Source organism: Strix aluco, chromosome 4, assembly GCF_031877795.1.
Source record: "Strix aluco isolate bStrAlu1 chromosome 4, bStrAlu1.hap1, whole genome shotgun sequence".
Classification (NCBI taxonomy): domain Eukaryota; kingdom Metazoa; phylum Chordata; class Aves; order Strigiformes; family Strigidae; genus Strix; species Strix aluco.
Genome location: NC_133934.1, coordinates 32,186,668 through 32,205,514, shown reverse-complemented (window position 1 = coordinate 32,205,514; position 18,847 = coordinate 32,186,668). Strand labels below are relative to the sequence as shown.

General features: G+C 36.1%; 1 protein-coding gene across 4 annotated transcripts in view; it reads left to right on the top strand.

The window, feature by feature from the left end:
• The window catches only part of DLC1 (DLC1 Rho GTPase activating protein), a 254,930-nt gene that overhangs the window by 35,813 nt on the left and 200,270 nt on the right, over nucleotides 1–18,847 (top strand). The window lies entirely within an intron of this gene.

Below are 18,847 nucleotides of genomic sequence, written 5' to 3'. Positions count from 1 at the left end.
TCATAAACTGCGGAGATTTTTTCCTAATGTTTTCCCCGTTTCTTATGAAGGTGATTCCATGACTAATTGATTGTCGGTAAAACAACATTTTCAGCCTTGTTTTATTAATTTGTTAGGTTTTTCTTCAAATGATTTTGAGAAAAATGTGTCTATACAACAATTAAGTTTCAGGAGCTCTTATTAAGGTCTGAAAATGGCTGAGACGTGAATTTGGAGAGTAGTTTATATTCACTTTACATTATATATATTATTTTATATATGTTGTTCAAGGCTAAATGAATAAATATCTTCTATGGTTTGGTTTTATTTTAGTTTTTCTGCTGCTATCAGGCATCATTATCTGTTTCTTAAGAGGAAACTGTCCAGGAGTTTGGAAGCCTTATTGAAAAGAAAGAAGAGGGAAAAGGGCCACAAAACTTTAAAAGGGAAAAAAGGAGTGGAAACATTTTGCAGTAGTTCTTTGGTTTTCAGCTCAGCCCCATGAGCATATGTTCTCACAAAAAGAAGTATTGCTGAGTTTGAAACAATGTTTTGTAATTTTAAAGCAACCAGAGAGTTTCACTTTCTACACAAAGTAAGGAAGAGTATCATTACAAAACGTTAATGGACAGATTCCCTGACAATAAAACTCCCAGTGGCTTTAAGGGAAGGAGATGTGCTGACTGTGGCACTACAGAATTCATCCTGAAGTCTGGCTTTCCCAGATATGCTGCTTATTCTTGTTAATAACCAATTTCTAAATGTTTATTTCTCTTTGCCTTTTATCATTTGACATCATCCAGCTTCTTTTGTCTGGTTTTTTTTTTTTTAAATCTGGTTTCTATTAATTGTGTGGTTTTTTTCTATTAGCTGTAGTGCCTCAGTAGCTGTTTCACTAAAGCATAAATTCACATGTATAAAGTACTGTATGCCAACAGAGCATCCTGAGCTGCTGGCCGTTGCTTCCTTGTGTACACCTTTTGGTAATATTAACGCTCAACTGATATGGTTAGAACCTGTAAGTAACTTTTACAGAAGGTTTCAGAAGCCCTCAAAGCCAGTCTTCCTTTGGTAGTTCATGCAAACACAGTTAATGTGGTAACTATTCAACTGATCTTGCAGTAAGTATGACTCTGAGTTACAATTAAGAAACAGAAACCTGACTAGCAGTACCAGAAATGCTAAACTTACCCATCTGTAGAAAACTGTTCAAGTTAAAAAAAAAAAAAATTCCCTACTTAACATCATGTTTGAGAACTAATTATTATAATCATATTCTCAGCCGTTCTACTTCAGCAACTCAGTTTTCTCTTTTCTAAGCATAGTTGCTAATACTGATGCATACATTTCATATTGTTAGCAAGGTGTACCATGCTATATATTTTAATAGCTTCAATCCTGCTAATTTCCATCTATCTCCTTGTATCTTGTTTTGAGGTCATGTATTCATCTTTTAAATGTACACTCAAGAGAATTATATCTGAGACTTGTGTTTGTGCCATTAAATATTTAGAAAGACAAAATATAAAAAATCCAGTGAGATTAATGGTGAGAAAAACTAAGAAAGGGCGTGAGCATAGAAAGGAGCAAAACAAGGAGTTGCTTCAAGGAAGGTTGAGAGTGACATGGCTGCAGCAACTGCGAAGCTGTGTGCACTGGAAAGGGGTTGGAGTCTGTAAGTCTGAAGAAGTGACCTCGTACCACTTTGGTTAAAGAAGTCTTTAGTAAAGACTGTAAAATATTTGGCAAAAGGGAAAAGATCTGACTTGCTGTTGCTTGTGGTATTATTTATCCCTAAGTTCACAGGACACCTCTACAATGTTCCTGCATGCAGGATTTTATCACTTATATCTAATCATGAACTGTTTTGTTGGTAATAATCTGTAATGAAAAATGTGACTATGTTTACGAACTTTCCCTGAAAGCCACTTTTGTAATTTTAACAAAACATTAGAAAAACAACAGACTTGAAACTGAATCCATCCATAAAAGCCAAGTATTTGCTTTGCAGTGACAGGAAGACTTAAGGGATTGGGAATGGTATATAAAACCTTTTCTCTCAAGGTCAGCAGTTCAAACAGTGCAGTTAAGGCCTAAAACACACCATTGTCTGATTAATGCTCAGTGTCAATTATAATTGCACATAAATACGTGCTCATAAAGATCAGAATATGGGAAAAGGCACGTGAAGATGAATTGCTAAAGGTATTTGTGCACCCAAAGCTCGAGGTGGCACCTTGGGGGATCATAGAAAGGTGCTGAACTTCGGGTACTTCCATGACAGCTAAGATCTTAGGACCTTTGAGCAGACAAAATTCTGCTATTCCTCATACTAAATTCTTCTGAAAACCTGTTCCTCATTAACATATTTTAAACTGCTTTTAATTGTGGCAATAGAGCATGACCTCCCTTCTTATCTTTAAATCAGCTGTCTTCAAACTGAAGCTGAGGTGAGACAGTGTGGATCTGTTGTTCTTGCTCTACAGATGAATGCAGGTTTGAGGGCTTAAGGGCTTAAAGTTTAGCATCTTTGACCAGCACTAGCTCCATTTCAGTAAATTGCTTTAGTCATGATGGATGTACTGACACTGGAGTTGCTTTTTGCAAACAGGTCCAGCTGTTACAGCATTCTTTGCTCCCTCAAGTCACCAGGGTTCAGATGCTTGATACACAGCGCCCTCTTTTCCTTTGCTTTCCCAGAAAGACTTCCTAAGGCTCAGAAATAGGAAGCACCTAGATTTAATTGTGGGAAGTTGATGTTAGTTCTAATTGAAAGATCCAACAGTAATCAAGCTTTCCTGGTTTTGTGTTGACTGATAATAAATTCAGTTTATCCACAACATGAATTTGATGGTTATTAATGGTTCAGAGTAGCAGAAACATAAATGGATTAACTATATGTGGCTACACCAATTACACCCCCCTGTAGGCTTTCTTGGGTTAAATAAATTTTAGTTTTTAAAATAGTCACTTCACTTGAGAATTGTACGTTCTGAATTTCCAAAGATTGGAATAATCTTTGGGACTAATGAGCAATGCTTTGGGCATCCCAACAGCTTGCATATATGTTCACATGTATAATGCAATAGAGCTTTTAGAGAACAATATCATACAAAACTAGAAGAATATTAATTATTAAGAGGATACCAACAAAAGGTGAATATTTAATGATTGTACCTAGATTTTAAAATGGGAAAAAATGGTGATTACTTTGTAAAGGATCTTGAAAATTTTTGTATGTGCTCTGTTTTATACTTTCTCCAAGCTGCTCATCAAATCAAGCTTAGGGATAGCCAGAAAAATCCTTGCAGAGGGATATTAAGTAGGTGTACAAATGCACCAGAACTCTAATGTATTGATTTAAATTCCTTTCCAACATATAAAAACTACTTCATTCAACATCAGCATAAAAAGGTGGGTTGAGGCATACAGTTTCACAATAAGTTCTCACCACTTGCTTCCCAAACACAATCACAGCTGTGGTGTTGCAGTGGGTATTAATCAGTATGTTGTAAATTTAATTTTTAAAACAAATCAGTAAAGAAGTAGAAAGTCATCACTGTGAAGTTTGACTCTGAATAGTTTAAGTAAAAATCCATGAAATTTAAAACAAAATGAAATTTTGACTTGTTCCCTGTATTTCATTGTTCTTGCCACCCCCCAGTCTTGGTTTTTATACCTAGAGATTGTTCCATATAAATGGGCATAAACCAGCTAGAGAACTATCTGTGACTATTCATTTCTCTCTCCTGGAGGGTAATGTCATATCACCTATTATTTTTAATAAAATGCAAAGTACCTCATGACGGGGGGGGGGGGGGGGGGGGGATAAAAAAAAATGCCATATATAACAGCAAGTAGCATTGGCTCAGTTCATAGGGGATTGTAATATCCCTGCATTTAAGGAAAGGAGGAGATGTAGTACTGAAAAGCATTCTGCATGCAGAAAGATAGAATTACTATTAATAGGCTTTTTAATAAGGCTCAGGAAGTTGTAGTTAATATTTAAAAACAAAATTCAATCCACAAACTAGCTTAGCAAGGTAGTACCAGAAGATCAAGGGGGGGGGGGGGAATCTGTGAAAAGATAAACAGACTTTTTTACTGAATATACACAAGCATATAAATAATATATTCTGATTTGATCCAGAGTAAATGAAGAAAACATTCCTCACATGTATTTCAGCTGCTTTGATATAGCATAGTTTAATATCTGAATGTCAGAAGAAAAATAATTGAATTAACATACACAAATGTACAACTACATGTCAAAATTGTTGGTTACTTGTTCAATTATTTTCTTAGTTTGGATAAGGTATATACATTTCCATGCCTTTGCACTTGCAGTTAAACACAGTTTGCTGCAAATCTGTCATTCGTTGCAATAATGAAATACTTTTCTGTCTCCTATGTTTTATATTCCAGATTGTAATAATATAAAAAAAGAAAAACTTGTTGCTTTGAAAGCAGCCCTTTACTTGGGCATCTCAAAGCAATGTTCCTTTGTAATGCTTAATATTGTTATTGTCATTAACCTGGGGAAGAAACGTGTTCTAGAACAGCTAAACCACTGGAGAGCGGCTATTGGCACACTAATTTTTTTGAGAAGTCCACAGAAAGAGCTTTGGAGTAAATCTTCCAAAAATAAACTCTTATGGACTTAGAAATCAAGTTCAAAATAGTTCAGACAAACTTTGGATCAGCATTCGAATTTCTGGTTGCTTATCTAAATTAAGTATTAGTTCTGAAACTTTTGGGGTTCTCTTCTAATGTGAAACTTCTGGTTTGCTATGGAGATTTTTGATTAAAAGTATTAATAAATTCTGTATGATTAGAGATGATAAAGTACTGGCAAGTTTACTGCACATAGTAGGATGAAAATGAGAAATCGGTACATAATGACTGGTTTCAAGAAATGTAATTGATGTATTGTGCCCGGTGATTTGAAGTTTGTCAGCTGTATTTCTTCCAAGCCTAGAATACTGCTTCAGGAAGGGCTATTTGGGATATCAAACCAATTGGAGTACATGTGATGAATTTATATCAGTTTCTCTTCACAGGTAACCTCAGACTGCATTTCAATCTCATTAAAACATTTTGCTTATGTGTCACTGAAAAAGGAATGGAGTAAATAAACGTTTCGGTGTACAATTTCCTCATCTCTCTTTTATGAGACTTTTGCTTTTAATATTTACTACTTGCATTTCTTCATGGTGGCCTGCTTAGAAGCTTTTCAGTTTCAAACAGTTGATGTTATCTCAGAGTCATTCCTACAAGACTAAAGAGTATAATAGTCAGGGCTATTTCTTAATGCTTACTGTTATTGCTCCTATTTAATCCAGATTTCTAGATTAAATGCTGTGTGGTTTGCAAAGGATACTTAAGAACACAGCTAATGTCAGCATGAAAGCAGCAGCCAGTGTCAATGAGTTACAAATTAAGTTAAGAAAAAGAGTATCCGAAGGATGGCAGCAAATGTATAAAGAAACCCAGGTAGAAGGTTACCTGGGGTGACACAGATCTTTATAGTAGCACCCTTCCCCCACACTGAAGCTGTGAGTTTTTAAAGCATGGTTTTGCATTTTCTGTACAGTTGCAATAATGTTTGTTTCATTATTTCATCATTTATAGTTATACTAATGTGAGAAAAAAAATTGCTTAGTTGAATTTGGGCCTTTCCATCCATGTTTGCTACTTGACTGTTACACTTCCCCATGAGATGTGAAGGCTGACTCTCTTCCGTTATGGTCTGCAATAAAATCTGTTTTACAAGGCTAAAACTATGCTTTTATAGTGAGTTACAAAGTTAGGTTCTTCCAGGAGCTTCTCCTTGTATCGCCCTGTAAATTGACTCCACAGGAAGCCCATGCCTGCTGGTTTAGTCCTCCCTGCAAGTCACCTGGGAGAGGTAGTAGGAGAGCTTCCAAAAAAATCATAAGAGCTACCTGGTTTACTGAACTGGTTTCCTTACAGCTTTTTCCCTGCCATCTTTACTATTCACACTGCATAGTCCTTTTCAACTGAGCACTCACTTGTCAGTATTAGATTCTCATTTAAAAAGTAACGTGAGCTTGTTGTGAACAATAGTATCCAACATTTTAGATCTTTCTTATTTTATTGCTGTTAAAATACCAGAGACAGGGTTTCCAGACCTGTCACAAGTATATTTCTCTGAAGTCTTAATCTTCCTTTACCTCAATTCTGTCTTTGTTGAATGGGGATAATTTAATGATTGGTTTTTTTATACCAATTTTTAATTTAGCTTTTAAGACTCTTAAAGTGGGTTTTTTTAATAGGAGATGGTTTAGTAGGGATCCAGTCTAAACTATTACTACTTAAGTAGTAGTATGTAGGCTTGTCAGTGATGCACACTTGATAGTATTGCATTGTAACTATAACTCAGGTCAGCATAGGAAAGACAAGCATAGAAGATAAACTACAAATAGAAACAAAAAGAATGTACATGAAATCTTAATTAAAAATGGAAAAGTGCATTTTGCTGTATCCTGATTTTGTTATATGGAATTAAACTTACTTTTTTCTGAGATTGACTGCAAATATGTGTCAGCCAGAGGAAGATGACAGCTTTAAAAGTTGATTATTTTCAAAGTCAACTATCTTTAATTGCACCTTTGCAAAATACGATGTATAAATGCATTCATTTCCCACAGTTTAGGTTTTTCCATTAGTACTTTTTAGAGATAACCATCTTGCAAATATTCTAGTGGAACAATATAAAACCCAGGGAAAAAAATCTGCATTTTCAGATTATGATGATCATTAGAAATTCTGAAAATGTGGACAGGAATGAATGTTGTTTGGATGGTTGTAGGAGACCAAGGCTTCACTGCTTCAATGTAGACATTTAAAAAGCATTAGCGGATGTCAGTGGAACTACTGTTTTCCTAGATTATGTTTAAATGTCTTGCTGAACTTGGGTGTTATAATAATTTGTAACCTAGAGACTACAGAAGCTAGTTACTATAGAAGCACTATCATAGCAAAACTACTTTCAAATCATGTGGTTCTCTAACAATATTTCCTGTACAATTCAGACTTGCACTTATGCCAGAATAGCTTCGTTTTCATATACAGAGATGAATAATATAATCTTGGCATCTAGGGAATTATATTTCTTAATTTTGTAAAGGACAATGGTAAATGCAAATATGAGAAATCTGATAATGTCTTTTTGAAAACAATTATTCAAACAGCAAAAATCTATTTTATCATGTATGGAACTTGGTTTTGCTTTTGTTCCATTTCAGCATCTCTTGTCATCTTCAGTCTTTCTAAAGCTTTTTCAAACTTTCTAAAGGTTTTAGGAAAGCATGGATGTGTTTTTCCAAACTCATAATGTGAATATGAACACCATCAAAACTTGATGAGAGATCCTCAGCCATAAGAAGCTTTTTGAAAGGTTAGTTGCTGCCCACATTTCAGAGCTACAGTCTGTAGTAATAGTACAGTGGGCAACTATTATGGAGATCCACAGTTACTTCACCACAAAGAATTTGCTGCATTTGCACATTGCTATTAAATGGTCATAATTTTGAAGACATTGGGAAGAATCTGGCAAGAGCTGCAAGTAAAGCAGAACAGATAGTATGATTTCTTTAAAAAAACCTGAAACTTTCTTGGCTGTCATGAATATTTGTTTTTCTTTTCTGCCTTGAAAACTTGCTTTCTAAATTTACCATTTAATAATGATGTTCAAAAATATAAATGGACTGAAACAATTGGATTTAAGTTTTCTTAATTATGCATATTATTTATGGTAATTAGTATAAAGTGGTGGTCATAAAACACTGCTATTATTGTGGTTACATGACCATGAATTTGTCTGTTGCTCTCACAAAAATATGTATCATAAATATTATCTCCATCTGGGAAGCTAAAGAATGCTTTCCCACAGACTTCCTTTGTGTTTGGACTGAAGTATGATGTATTTCAAACAATCTGAAAAGTATTTAAAACAAGCTCAGAACAGGATGGGATGATTGCCAGGCCATTACAGTATAACCTTTATGCAAATTTTACTTTGACACATTTTTGTGACAGTGTTCAGCAATAAATTTTAAACACTGCCAGTGTTGTCTAGACTGCAAACCAAGAGACTGTTGCACATCAAGTTATGCATTAGTTGGAGCTGAGCTACCTAAAATGGTCATGAAAGTATTTGTATTTATACACAGTTCATAGTCATGCACTATCGCTTCACCAAAATGATATTACGCGCTTCCAGGAACCAATCTAAAGAGCTTTAGTTTCATGCAGTTTATACTCAGAAATTTCTAATTTTGTCCAGACTTGCAATAATTGGTTGGAAGAAAACTTTTTTAAACATTTTGTTTGTTTTTAAAATGAATCTTTAAAAAGTTCTGACTGATAAGAGCCAATTATTTGCTAGTTTCAGTCTATAAATTCTCAGTTGTAGGTCATGTTAAATAGACCAATGACCACTTCCTAAAATGACACCAGATTTGTAATTAACACAACATTTTTGAGGGAAGCTGTCTTGGAAGAAGTGAATGGGCATAGTATGCAAAATCCAAGTTTAACAGTTTAGCAAATGGGAAGTAGAATTAAAACACTTGGACAAAACCTTCTGGATTACATGACGTCACTATCCACAACACAGTTTTTCATTGGTTAAAAGAAAATTTTTAAAATGGACTTTGCTTCATAGAACTGTTCATTTGTCACTTTCACGCGCATAACATTCACTTTGAATTAACAATCAAGTGAAAACTGAGAGATCTGAGAGGTACACAGAGGTACAGCTTCCATCAAAAAAACAGCAGTAACCTGGAAAAGTCAGTATTGGAACACCTCTGCCTATATTAAAGAGCCTTTGAAGCCATAGCTATGGCAGAGCCGCTTTTTCAGCATAACCTTCTATTACAGACATGACCTGCGCTAAAAGCAAAAGCTTTTAGGTTAGTGGTGCTGTGTCTGAGGAGGAGGCGCAGAAGAGCAGCCCCCCGTGGCCAGCCTTGGGGGCTGAGGCTTTATAGCTGTGAGGTCTTTGCCACGGCTATCAAGGAGTATTTGCCCGTAGTAGTATGGTGGAGGGTAAGTTCACAGGTGTCTAACCAGTTCCCACACAGCAGTTAAAAGCAAACATGCAATGAGAACCCTCCCATGGGCTGACTGCAGTAGGGTGGGAGCTATCTGCAAACTGTTTTCCATGTTGGGTTTTTTTGTGTTTGTGGTGTTTTGGTTTGGGTTTTTCTTGCTTCCTGTCATGGTAGTACATATGATTGAAACACCCAAAAATGTGTTGCTCATGCTTATGTCCTTTTACTGCTCTCTCTTAATGTCAGCGTAGGAGGTTTGTAAAGACAAGGGGGTCTATGCCACAGACTGGGTGCATTGAATATGGCTTGAGAAAATGAAACAATATTATTTCTGTTGCCAAAAACTATTCCAAGCTCCAGGGAATATGGCCTAAAATGGTTATGAGTTCAAATTTAGAGGCATATTCTTCATCCTATGAAAAAAATCCAGGCAGCAATACAGCTTGTCTCTATATGTATGCATGAGTATCTGTGCACCCTGGGGTAAATGTATGGCAAATGTGAACCAGATCCTTACTCTCCTTCATAGCTCTGTCACAACTGGTCTAATGCTTTTACAACAATGGAACAGAAGGAACTTGACTTATGTACACCGCGTTAATGAAAAATTTTCTCACTGTAACATGAGGATGTTCTTCAATAATGTGCCATATTACAGCAATAAGTTCCATATCTTAAATTTCACACTGTTTTTGCAGTCTCGCCCTTACATAAGAGTTAGAGTAGTAAATGCAATACGTAAAATATTTATGTTAAATGGAAATTTATTTATCCTTTCCTGTAAGATGCCTCCTTCCCAAACATTTTTGAAGACAGCACATTCAATTAAACAAAAGCATCTATTTAGATATCCTGGGTGTCTTATTCATTTGGATAGTTTTGGTTTAACAAAACTGTATCATCTAATACACTCATTTAAAAAAAAAATCTTTAAGGAGTAATTCTGTTCTTGTACTACATGTTTTAATTTCTTGGGTGATATCCTCAACCTTCTGAAAAAAGACAGTTTGCATGCACTGATTACTGATACGTGATTTATGGCTCTTTGATACAAAGGTATGAAATACATGAAATAATTCATCAGTGCTAAAACTCGTGGTTTGTGCTGCATGTAATTTTAGCTGCAAAATATTTTAAAAGCTGACATGTTTACTGCATTGAAAATCAAAAAGCAGGGCCACAAGCAAAAATTTGGGAATGTAAACTACTTTCCTACATCCAGATTTTCTGAAACACTATACTTTTCTTCTGATAATGTCAAGTTGTATCTACCTCACATAAATTTAGTAGTGACTGTATGTGTACATCACACCTCTACATCCACTGAATTTATTCCAGCATGGTAAACTCACCTGTTTACAAATATTCTCTGCTGCTGGATAGATTATGACAAGATGATGTGGCAGATGAGCACTGTCCTGTTTAGGCTTTATACTTACATAGGAATTAAAACAGCCGAAGAGTGAAGAGAATAGGACAAAAAAAGACAGGGATATTGAGAGACCATCTTATAAGTGGGATAAGACTGGAAAATAAGTAGGTGAAAATTAATTGATTTTCCATGCAAAGTGATCATTAACTCTTAATTGCACAAAGCTTTCTCAGCTCCCGAAGACAACAGTTTGTCTGTTTCCAGGCCTTCCTCAATACTGCTAGTAAAAAAGATAATTTGGGGAGAAGTTACTCTGTATCTGTACCTTGATCAGTATTCTTGTGGGTATTAAATTAGTATTAAATATTCTGCGGGACTTGTAATTTGGCACATTTCACAAACATTTTATTAGCTTTTAGGGTAATTCTTACTGTAGGTTCTTTTGCAATATATGTTTTAAATCAATCGATCGTGTTTTTGCAGACTGAAGCCTATGAATAGTTATGACTGGGGGGAAATCAGCCTTGATCAGATTCAGAATACACACATATATTCCTGAATTTTGCTCTCTTGGGAATAGTAACAGAAGACTTAGATTATAATGACAAGTAATTTTTTTCTAGGTCATCCACACACACTGTCAGACAAAAAATCCATTCTACTCATACTCTTCTAGTCAGCATGTTAAGATCACTAATTGTTCCCCCTCACTCCTGCCTTTTCAGAAATGCTTTGATTTTTTTTTTTCCTCCCTCATTTCATGTCCTAAACTCAGTGTGGCAGTTTTTAACTTTTTAGCCTTTTGGAGCTTATGCATGTATGAAGGAAAGATCCCTCAGTGACATGAGAATGCTGTGTATCTTTCTCCTTGCAAGCATCATCATTTCACAGGGTTTGATTTCAGTCTTAAGGCAGCAGCCAAGCAGAACCCTGCAGTCACATGAACACATTAGGAAGGGAATATGAAGTTGTTGGAGAAAAGGGTAAGTTCCCCAACTCTGAGTGTTATGAGGGGCAGAACTGTCCCTAACACCCTCAAGAGCTAGTTTTCTAGTAGCAATAATAATTCCTAGTCCCTTTGCTCAGCATTCATTTCTACAGTCGCATAAAATGTCTACTCAAATCCATTTATGAGACTGACGAAAACCTGACTATTCGGTGTCTTTTCCACAGCTTCCTTAGCAAGTATAGTCTTCAGTGACTTGGTCCCTGATTCTGGGCTCCCTCTCTCAGTCCTTTCCATTACGCTTAGTTCATGGAGGACAAGCTCTTGTGTCAACAGCATTGCCTCATGAAGCATAATAATGACAGTTTAAATGTCAGCACTGTTAGTCATTGATGATTGTCCTAGGGTTTAAAAAGAAATTTCTTATTTTCTAGTTGCTGTGTTCAGAGCGAGTGTTTACCAGCAGCAAAGTATAATTGTGGAGCTTTGATCTTTGCTTTGAAATTACTTTTAAAGTGTAAAGAAACCTCGTCTATGCTGAGAACGATATTAGAGGCTATTTCTGGAGTTAGACCAGGATTCTGAAGGTGAAAGGACACTTATCCAGCTCTCTCAACAAGTCCCTGGGAAAGTTAAAAATAAGTCTTGCTGAAAAAAAAAATTGGCACTTGTTATTTGAGAAAATTTCTTTATTCCAGGAACTGCCTCATGTAGCAGAAATTTATTTACCATCTGTGTAGACTTGAAAAATTTTCCATCTTACTAGATACACAACTGAAATAGCAACAGTTTTTCCATCCCTATGCTTTCCACCGACCTCTGCTTTAAGAGGGTGCTGTTGTAAAAACTTATGAATTTTTTGTAGTCTCCAAAGGGGGAGGTAGCTCAATTATAGTGCATCTGTCAAACTCTGAAGTTCTGGTTGTGATCTCTAATGATGTCACCTTACTGTTGCTAAAGCATGTCACTTGGGGTAGGGAAAGGAGGAGTTCACAGACCTAGAAGCTGAAAATATATGCTTGTTTTAATTATTGTTACAGTTGTTTTGATTACTGTAACAGTACTAACTAATCAAAAAAATCACTTGAGAAATTAATTTGTTTTTCAAGTACAGATGTACTTTCTTAATTTCATAGCTCCACAACTGCAGGGGGAGAAAAAAGATTTTAAAAAACCAAACAACCAAAAAACACTGAATCTTGGAATAACCCATCCTTTAAAATACCAAGCAACCTGTCTGTAACTCTGAATATCACTTCTGAGTATTCAGATGAATACACAGGCCAGAAACCAACACAAGCAATTCCTGGGAGACAGAAAAAGAGAAAGGAGTTCAGGAACAATGTCAGGGTACACAAGCTTAACTTTTGTTTGCAGTTCCAGGGGGTTTTTTTCTTTCATATATTCTGTGGATACATTTTACTTTTGCTTTTATGCACATCAAGGATCCTCAATAACCATGGAGGCTGATTCTTATTTGATACTAGATGTCTTTTGATCCCATACCAAAATAATATTTGTGTGAGTTACAAGCTTGGTGTAAAAGGCAGGTGTCAAATGCTTCCTCTCTGAAATCCAGCAGTCCGATTTGCTTGAAGAATAAAACCACTATCTGCTATTCTTATTATAATTGCATTTCTTCTCTTATCTATGTTTACTTGCCTCAGTGTTCATCATGTTTGGCTGAAGGGGCTTATCCTGTATAGGCCTATCACAGATGCTTTGGCTTCTGTAATTCTGAATCTTTGAACTAGTAAAACCACATGAGATGTGACATTGTTTTAAGTAGAAGTATTACTGAACCCTGTAATCTGGCAATTTTGATCTCTATTTTAAACTGCATTTTGTCTATGTTTCAACTTTCGTATAACCTTTCCATTTGACTGCATATGGTAAGGTAAAATATTTTATGTTTGAGCAAAGTCATATAATTGTGAAAATGAACAAGCGTAAATTTTAAAACATTCTGTATTTTTTCCTGTTGCTGCTAAATCATCTACAATCCAAAAATGAGGAAATTAGAATTTATATTCTCAGCAGGAAACTGCATGTTGTTCAACAAACAAAATTTTAAAACATGAGTTGCAGTTCCCAGAGAAGCATAAGTTTTTAGTTAAGTTTGTGCTAGTGGGTTAAGGCACATATGCACTGTAGTGGTTTAGTTTGGGCCAGGAGAATGCTTTTGAAGTGAGTTTGCTGACTGATGTGATATAAAACATGATAAGTGACATTGTGAATGATATGAGATAATGAGATTCAATGTGGATTGCCTGATTTGATAGCTTCATGACTGATTTGATAGATGCTAGTGCAGTGCTTCACAAAAAAACCCTGTCTTTTAGGACTGCCAATATCCAGGGAAAAATTTTCAGATATTAGGAAGAAAAAAAGGATCTCGGAGGGTAGCAGGTTCATATCTGCACAGCGCAAGAGGTATGAATTGAAAGACTAATCATCCGATGTAGCCACAAGTACACGCCCATCACTCGCAATGTGAAGACATCCGACTCGGTCCTCTACTCCAACCAAAATGGCTGCAAGATACATAATTGTTATGACTGTACCATATTAACTACTAAAAAATCTTCTGAAGACAGTTTTTTAAAAGAGATCAGTACATTACAGGTTTCCTTTTAGGAGAATTTGATAAATATTCCATGGTAGAATAATATGGGTTTCTGACTTGAGGTTAAAATGTAGCCTCTAAACAAACTGGACAGTCTCTTGAGATTTTTACAGGTTTTGTTTCAGCTGTCTGAAATATATCAGACACAATGTAAAACTAGTGAAGAGTGTTTTTCCCCCTGTACTTGTGCTTTCTAGTTCTCTCACTAATTCCCAATAGTCTTGTGGTAATGTGTTCGTTCTGTTGGCCAGCTGTTCAGCTCTCAGTGAATGCATCCTCTTGATGTGCATTTCCCAGCATTTTACAAGTCAGTGTCCTGTTCCACTTCAGCATAAAACTTTTTTGAAAACAAAACTGGATATCACTGAGGATCTAGACAGGGTATGCAATGCAAACATAATCGAACTCAGTCTGAATAAGTGATGAATGAGGAAATAACAAATATTATGCGGTATAAGCACTAAACTGCTTTTAAAGTGTGTTTGAAATAGAGGCTATGTTTTGTATACTAGGGATTTTTTGTCTCTGACACAATTATCTATCTTTTGCTTTTCTTAATTACTCCCTGTAGCAGAGAACTCTTTGGTTCCCTTCTGTAGGCCCCTGATAGTAGGGCCCCATAGTAAAGCAAATATGCTCCCACCATTGCCGTTAGTATTAGCTTCAGTCTTTGGTAAGGACAGAATTGTGAGCCTCAAAGGTAAGGGTTGCCTGGACAGGGGGAATAGAAAGTGTATGAGCAGACTAAAACAGAAATAGCTGATTCGTTCTCTCTTGTGTGGGGTGTTGGGGGGGAGGTAATCAAAAAAGCAAAGGGAATGTTTGTCCACACTTTATTTTAGGATTCTTTCCTTCTTTGTTTATTGTGAAGCCTAACATTTGATTCAGTGCTACACAGTACTTGGATTCAATTTTAAATGTAATTCTGTACAGACAGGGTAAAGGTCTGTTGTGCATAGGATTGTGTAATAGTAAGTTTAGTTTATAGTGGGTATTTTGGATTTGGGCCATCTAGTTAATTTGAATGCGTTCTCTTATTTAACACCAACTGAGATTTACACCCAGGCCACAATTCCAGGAGTCACAGCAAATGTGGACTGTGACTTAACAGTAATGCACGACGAGACTCTTTGTTGAGAGGAATCTATGACATCTACTTGATTACATTGTTGGTCATTCTCTGCCTGAGTGGTTCTCATTATTCCATGACAAATAGTGAGATTTGTCTTCTCTACCATGACCAAAGCACAAAATCTTCTACCTTTCTCTGGGAGTCCCCATGTTGTATTATGTGGCAGTGGTTTTGATCATTTTTGGCAGTGTGTAGAACAGTTGCTTTGTGATATATCTCTTCATATGCTCTGTAGGGAAACAAGATAAGCATTCATTTGTTCTAGTTCAGTCTGCCCTGTAAAAGTGATCTTCATCTGTGTATTATTTGTGTTTTAAAAGGCAGTATGAGAATTTCTAGAAATAATCATTATAGAAGGTTTTTGTTAAAACAGTATATAATATTTATCACATAATCTCCAGTAAACACACTAACTTTTTGAGTTGTTTAGAGAATCTAACTGAAACTTAGCAAACTGGGAGAAGCGTTACCAATAACAACATCAGTGCAAACATGAATAAATCAAAACAGAGAAGTCATCTCATTTATTCTCCAAGGCAGAGCTGGTGTTAAGACTTGAGTCCTTTGTATTCTGACACTTCATTAAATCTTGAGGTTATAACCTATAGGCAAAATGAGCATTTTATTATTATGCATATTTTCAATAGCCAATAGAATAATATTAAATATGTAACTTATAAAAAGAATGTTCCAGCTGAAATAATATAGTGTACAGAAACTAAGAGAGACAGTAGGAAAAGAGTCTGGCTGTCCGGGGATTTTTGCAAACTTAAGCTTATTGACTGACCTTTGGTAGCCAGAAATTTTGAACTATCAGTGAAATCTATTAATAAATAACCATTTAATTATGTTTTTCAGTTAAAGGTTTCCTATGGAATAAAATAGGAGTAGATCAGTTCAGAGTGGGACATACGATCTTTTAGGAGTGGTCTGATTACTTCTACTTCTGCCAGATGTTTAAAGAGAGTTGTCTCGGCAGTCGCTGGAGCCTTCCACACTTCCTTGGTTTCACTGAGTGTCAGAAAAGATGCTTTCTAACTAGTGATGGAGATATTTCCGCTGGGTTGTACCTAATGTCAGATGAACCGCATCACCTGAGACAGGGTACAGCTGGTCACACAGGGAGGCAATAGCACCACAAAAGCTGGGTGTATTGGCGAGGAGTATACAGACAGAAAAATGACACATCTGAAATAGTGTCTGTTTATCACTTACTGCTATACCCTCACTATCCACATCCACATAAGTCATAGAGAAGAATCCTATTCTTTGTCATTTGGTGGATTCGTTGGACATGACAGTTGCTCTATAATCTTTTTATAAACAGCAAAAGGGTTTCGTGACTATGAGAAAATATGCTGATAGGAGGACAGAGAAAAATTTATGAAGAAGAAACAGGTTTCCAGCATTAACATTTTATTTAAATTAACTGCTTCATGTGAGCCAGAGTTCCTACAATTAGGCAGTCTTTGCTAAATTACGCTGCCGTGGAATTCACCAACTGGAAAGATAATGCTTGTTCCTTGAAAGAAAAAACTCAAAAGATTTGATAATTAGCTCTCGGAGGAGTCCATTGGTTATTTTACAGCTGTGGAAAAAACAATAGAGACCTTATTTATTGACCTAGCTATCTGATAAATCAGGAAGAGATCAGTGTCATGGAATCTTTTTGAACAGACCACCTCCTGACACTGGGAAAGATCTAGATGAGGTCAAAACCCTCAGCTTCCTGTCCCAGAGAGGAAAAGGAGGAAAAAAAAACATCTAATAAACATAAAGCTACACAGAGCTGCTTTTGAAATCTCTAGAGATGAAGGGAACAGGGGAAGAATGCTAAAAAAAAATCCTCTTGTTAAATGTAGCAGGACAGTACATGCATTCAATAAATATCAAGAAAACTGATTTACATTTTTTCCAGTTTGATTACACTTTCAGAACTGAGCCTGAAACATGAGAACCAGCAATGAAACATCCCCCAACAGACACAATCATAGCAAACACAGTCATTACCCCACTAACCAGAGCATTAAACACACTTCCAAATGTTACCACTCCAGGGATGGATCAGAGAAGCAAGGTTAAAAGCAGAGGGGAACTTAGCCCAGTGGCCAGCACCGTTGCTTAGGTCAAGTCCTGCTTTAGCCTTGGGAAAAATGCTTATCCTGCCTGTCATTTTCACATTCTTAAAATGGAGTTAATATCATTTTCCCTTGTCACATGTAATGTGAGGTTAACTCTATTAAAGATGTACTGAAATGTTGTATTAATAGGATCTATGCAATTGCCTGAGATAGTTCCTCAGAGCTGCAATATTACTCCTGATTGTTATACTCCCTTCCATTCTGTATTAAAACCCACAGTTTCTTCCCAGTGAGAACAAGTCTCCCATTTTTGCAGCACCCATGCTTTAAAATCAGAGTTAGATAAAATTAAACAGTCCCAAGTGAAAGAACTTGTAGGTGTGCTCTTACTCATTTACATGTGCTTTCTTTCTCTCTGAGGTCTCCATACAGTAGTTTGAGGAAACTGTGACACTTTTTCCCAACGCCCTTTTCTGTCACTGTTCTCCATAAGCAAGTGTTCCTTTCAGCAATCTATTCATCTCTCTTCAGGAATAGCATAAAATCTCAGCCTTTTTTGAGGGTATATAAGTATCAATATGACTATTGAACTTAATTGCATATTTAGAGAAATTTATCTTGTTAAGCATAAATATCTCCTGAGCAGCTAAAGCCCTGGACAAGAGAAAAATAAACTCTCAGAACAAAAAGGCTTCTCCTGGGCATGGTTGCCCCAGATGATACACATAGCAGAAGGATGCAACTCACTTTGGTGAAATCCTAATTTTGTTGCTATCAAACTCTCGGTTACCTCAGAGGGTCTCAGATTTCACCTATGGCCATCTAGTTATCTAGGATAGATAATGAGCTTTGTTATCTCATTTTTTAAATGAAGAAGAGCTAAATGGTATTTTGTTCGTGTTAATAAACACACTAACTTAGTGAAACAGATGTATTGGCATCTATGTGTCACATTGATATGAGTCAGAGGAAGCAGGATTTACCTCAAATGACAATGGAACTGTGGTTTATAAATATTTTATTGAAAATGCTAGAACAAGTATGCATTTATCTTTCTCCCACACATAGAAGGACATGGTTGATAATAGTGAACATTTATTTTAATATTAAATTTCTATACAGTAAGAAATACTTCTAGATTCCAAATGTCCTATTCTTCAAATTGAGCAATCACCAGTTCAGTACCAATCACTCTAAGGTGCCTTGAATGCACTTGAAGACTGCTGTGTTCTCAGTGCTGTTCTTCCTTGGAGAGGCCAGCTGGTGGTGACTGTAAATTCAACTACAGCTTGTCTTGTTGCTGGTTGTAGACTGAGTCAGTTTCTTTCCCCAGACATGTATTTCTGTGTATTTCTGCTATGCATTTCTGAGACTTTAGTTTCACTCTTTTGGCCTCACTTGTGAATCAGTAGTCAGAGTTTTCATGCAATGTTTCTTTCTTCCCTTGAGCTGATTTTGTCATGGTTTGTCTTGTATTAAGGCAATAAAAGTTGGCATACACCACAGATAAAAATCAAGCCAAATAACCTGATATTAAATACATATATATAAAATAATGTAGGGTTGGTAATTCTTCAATTCTGCTGGGATAATGTAGTCATATCTCATGAGATAATGCTTGATTAAATTGA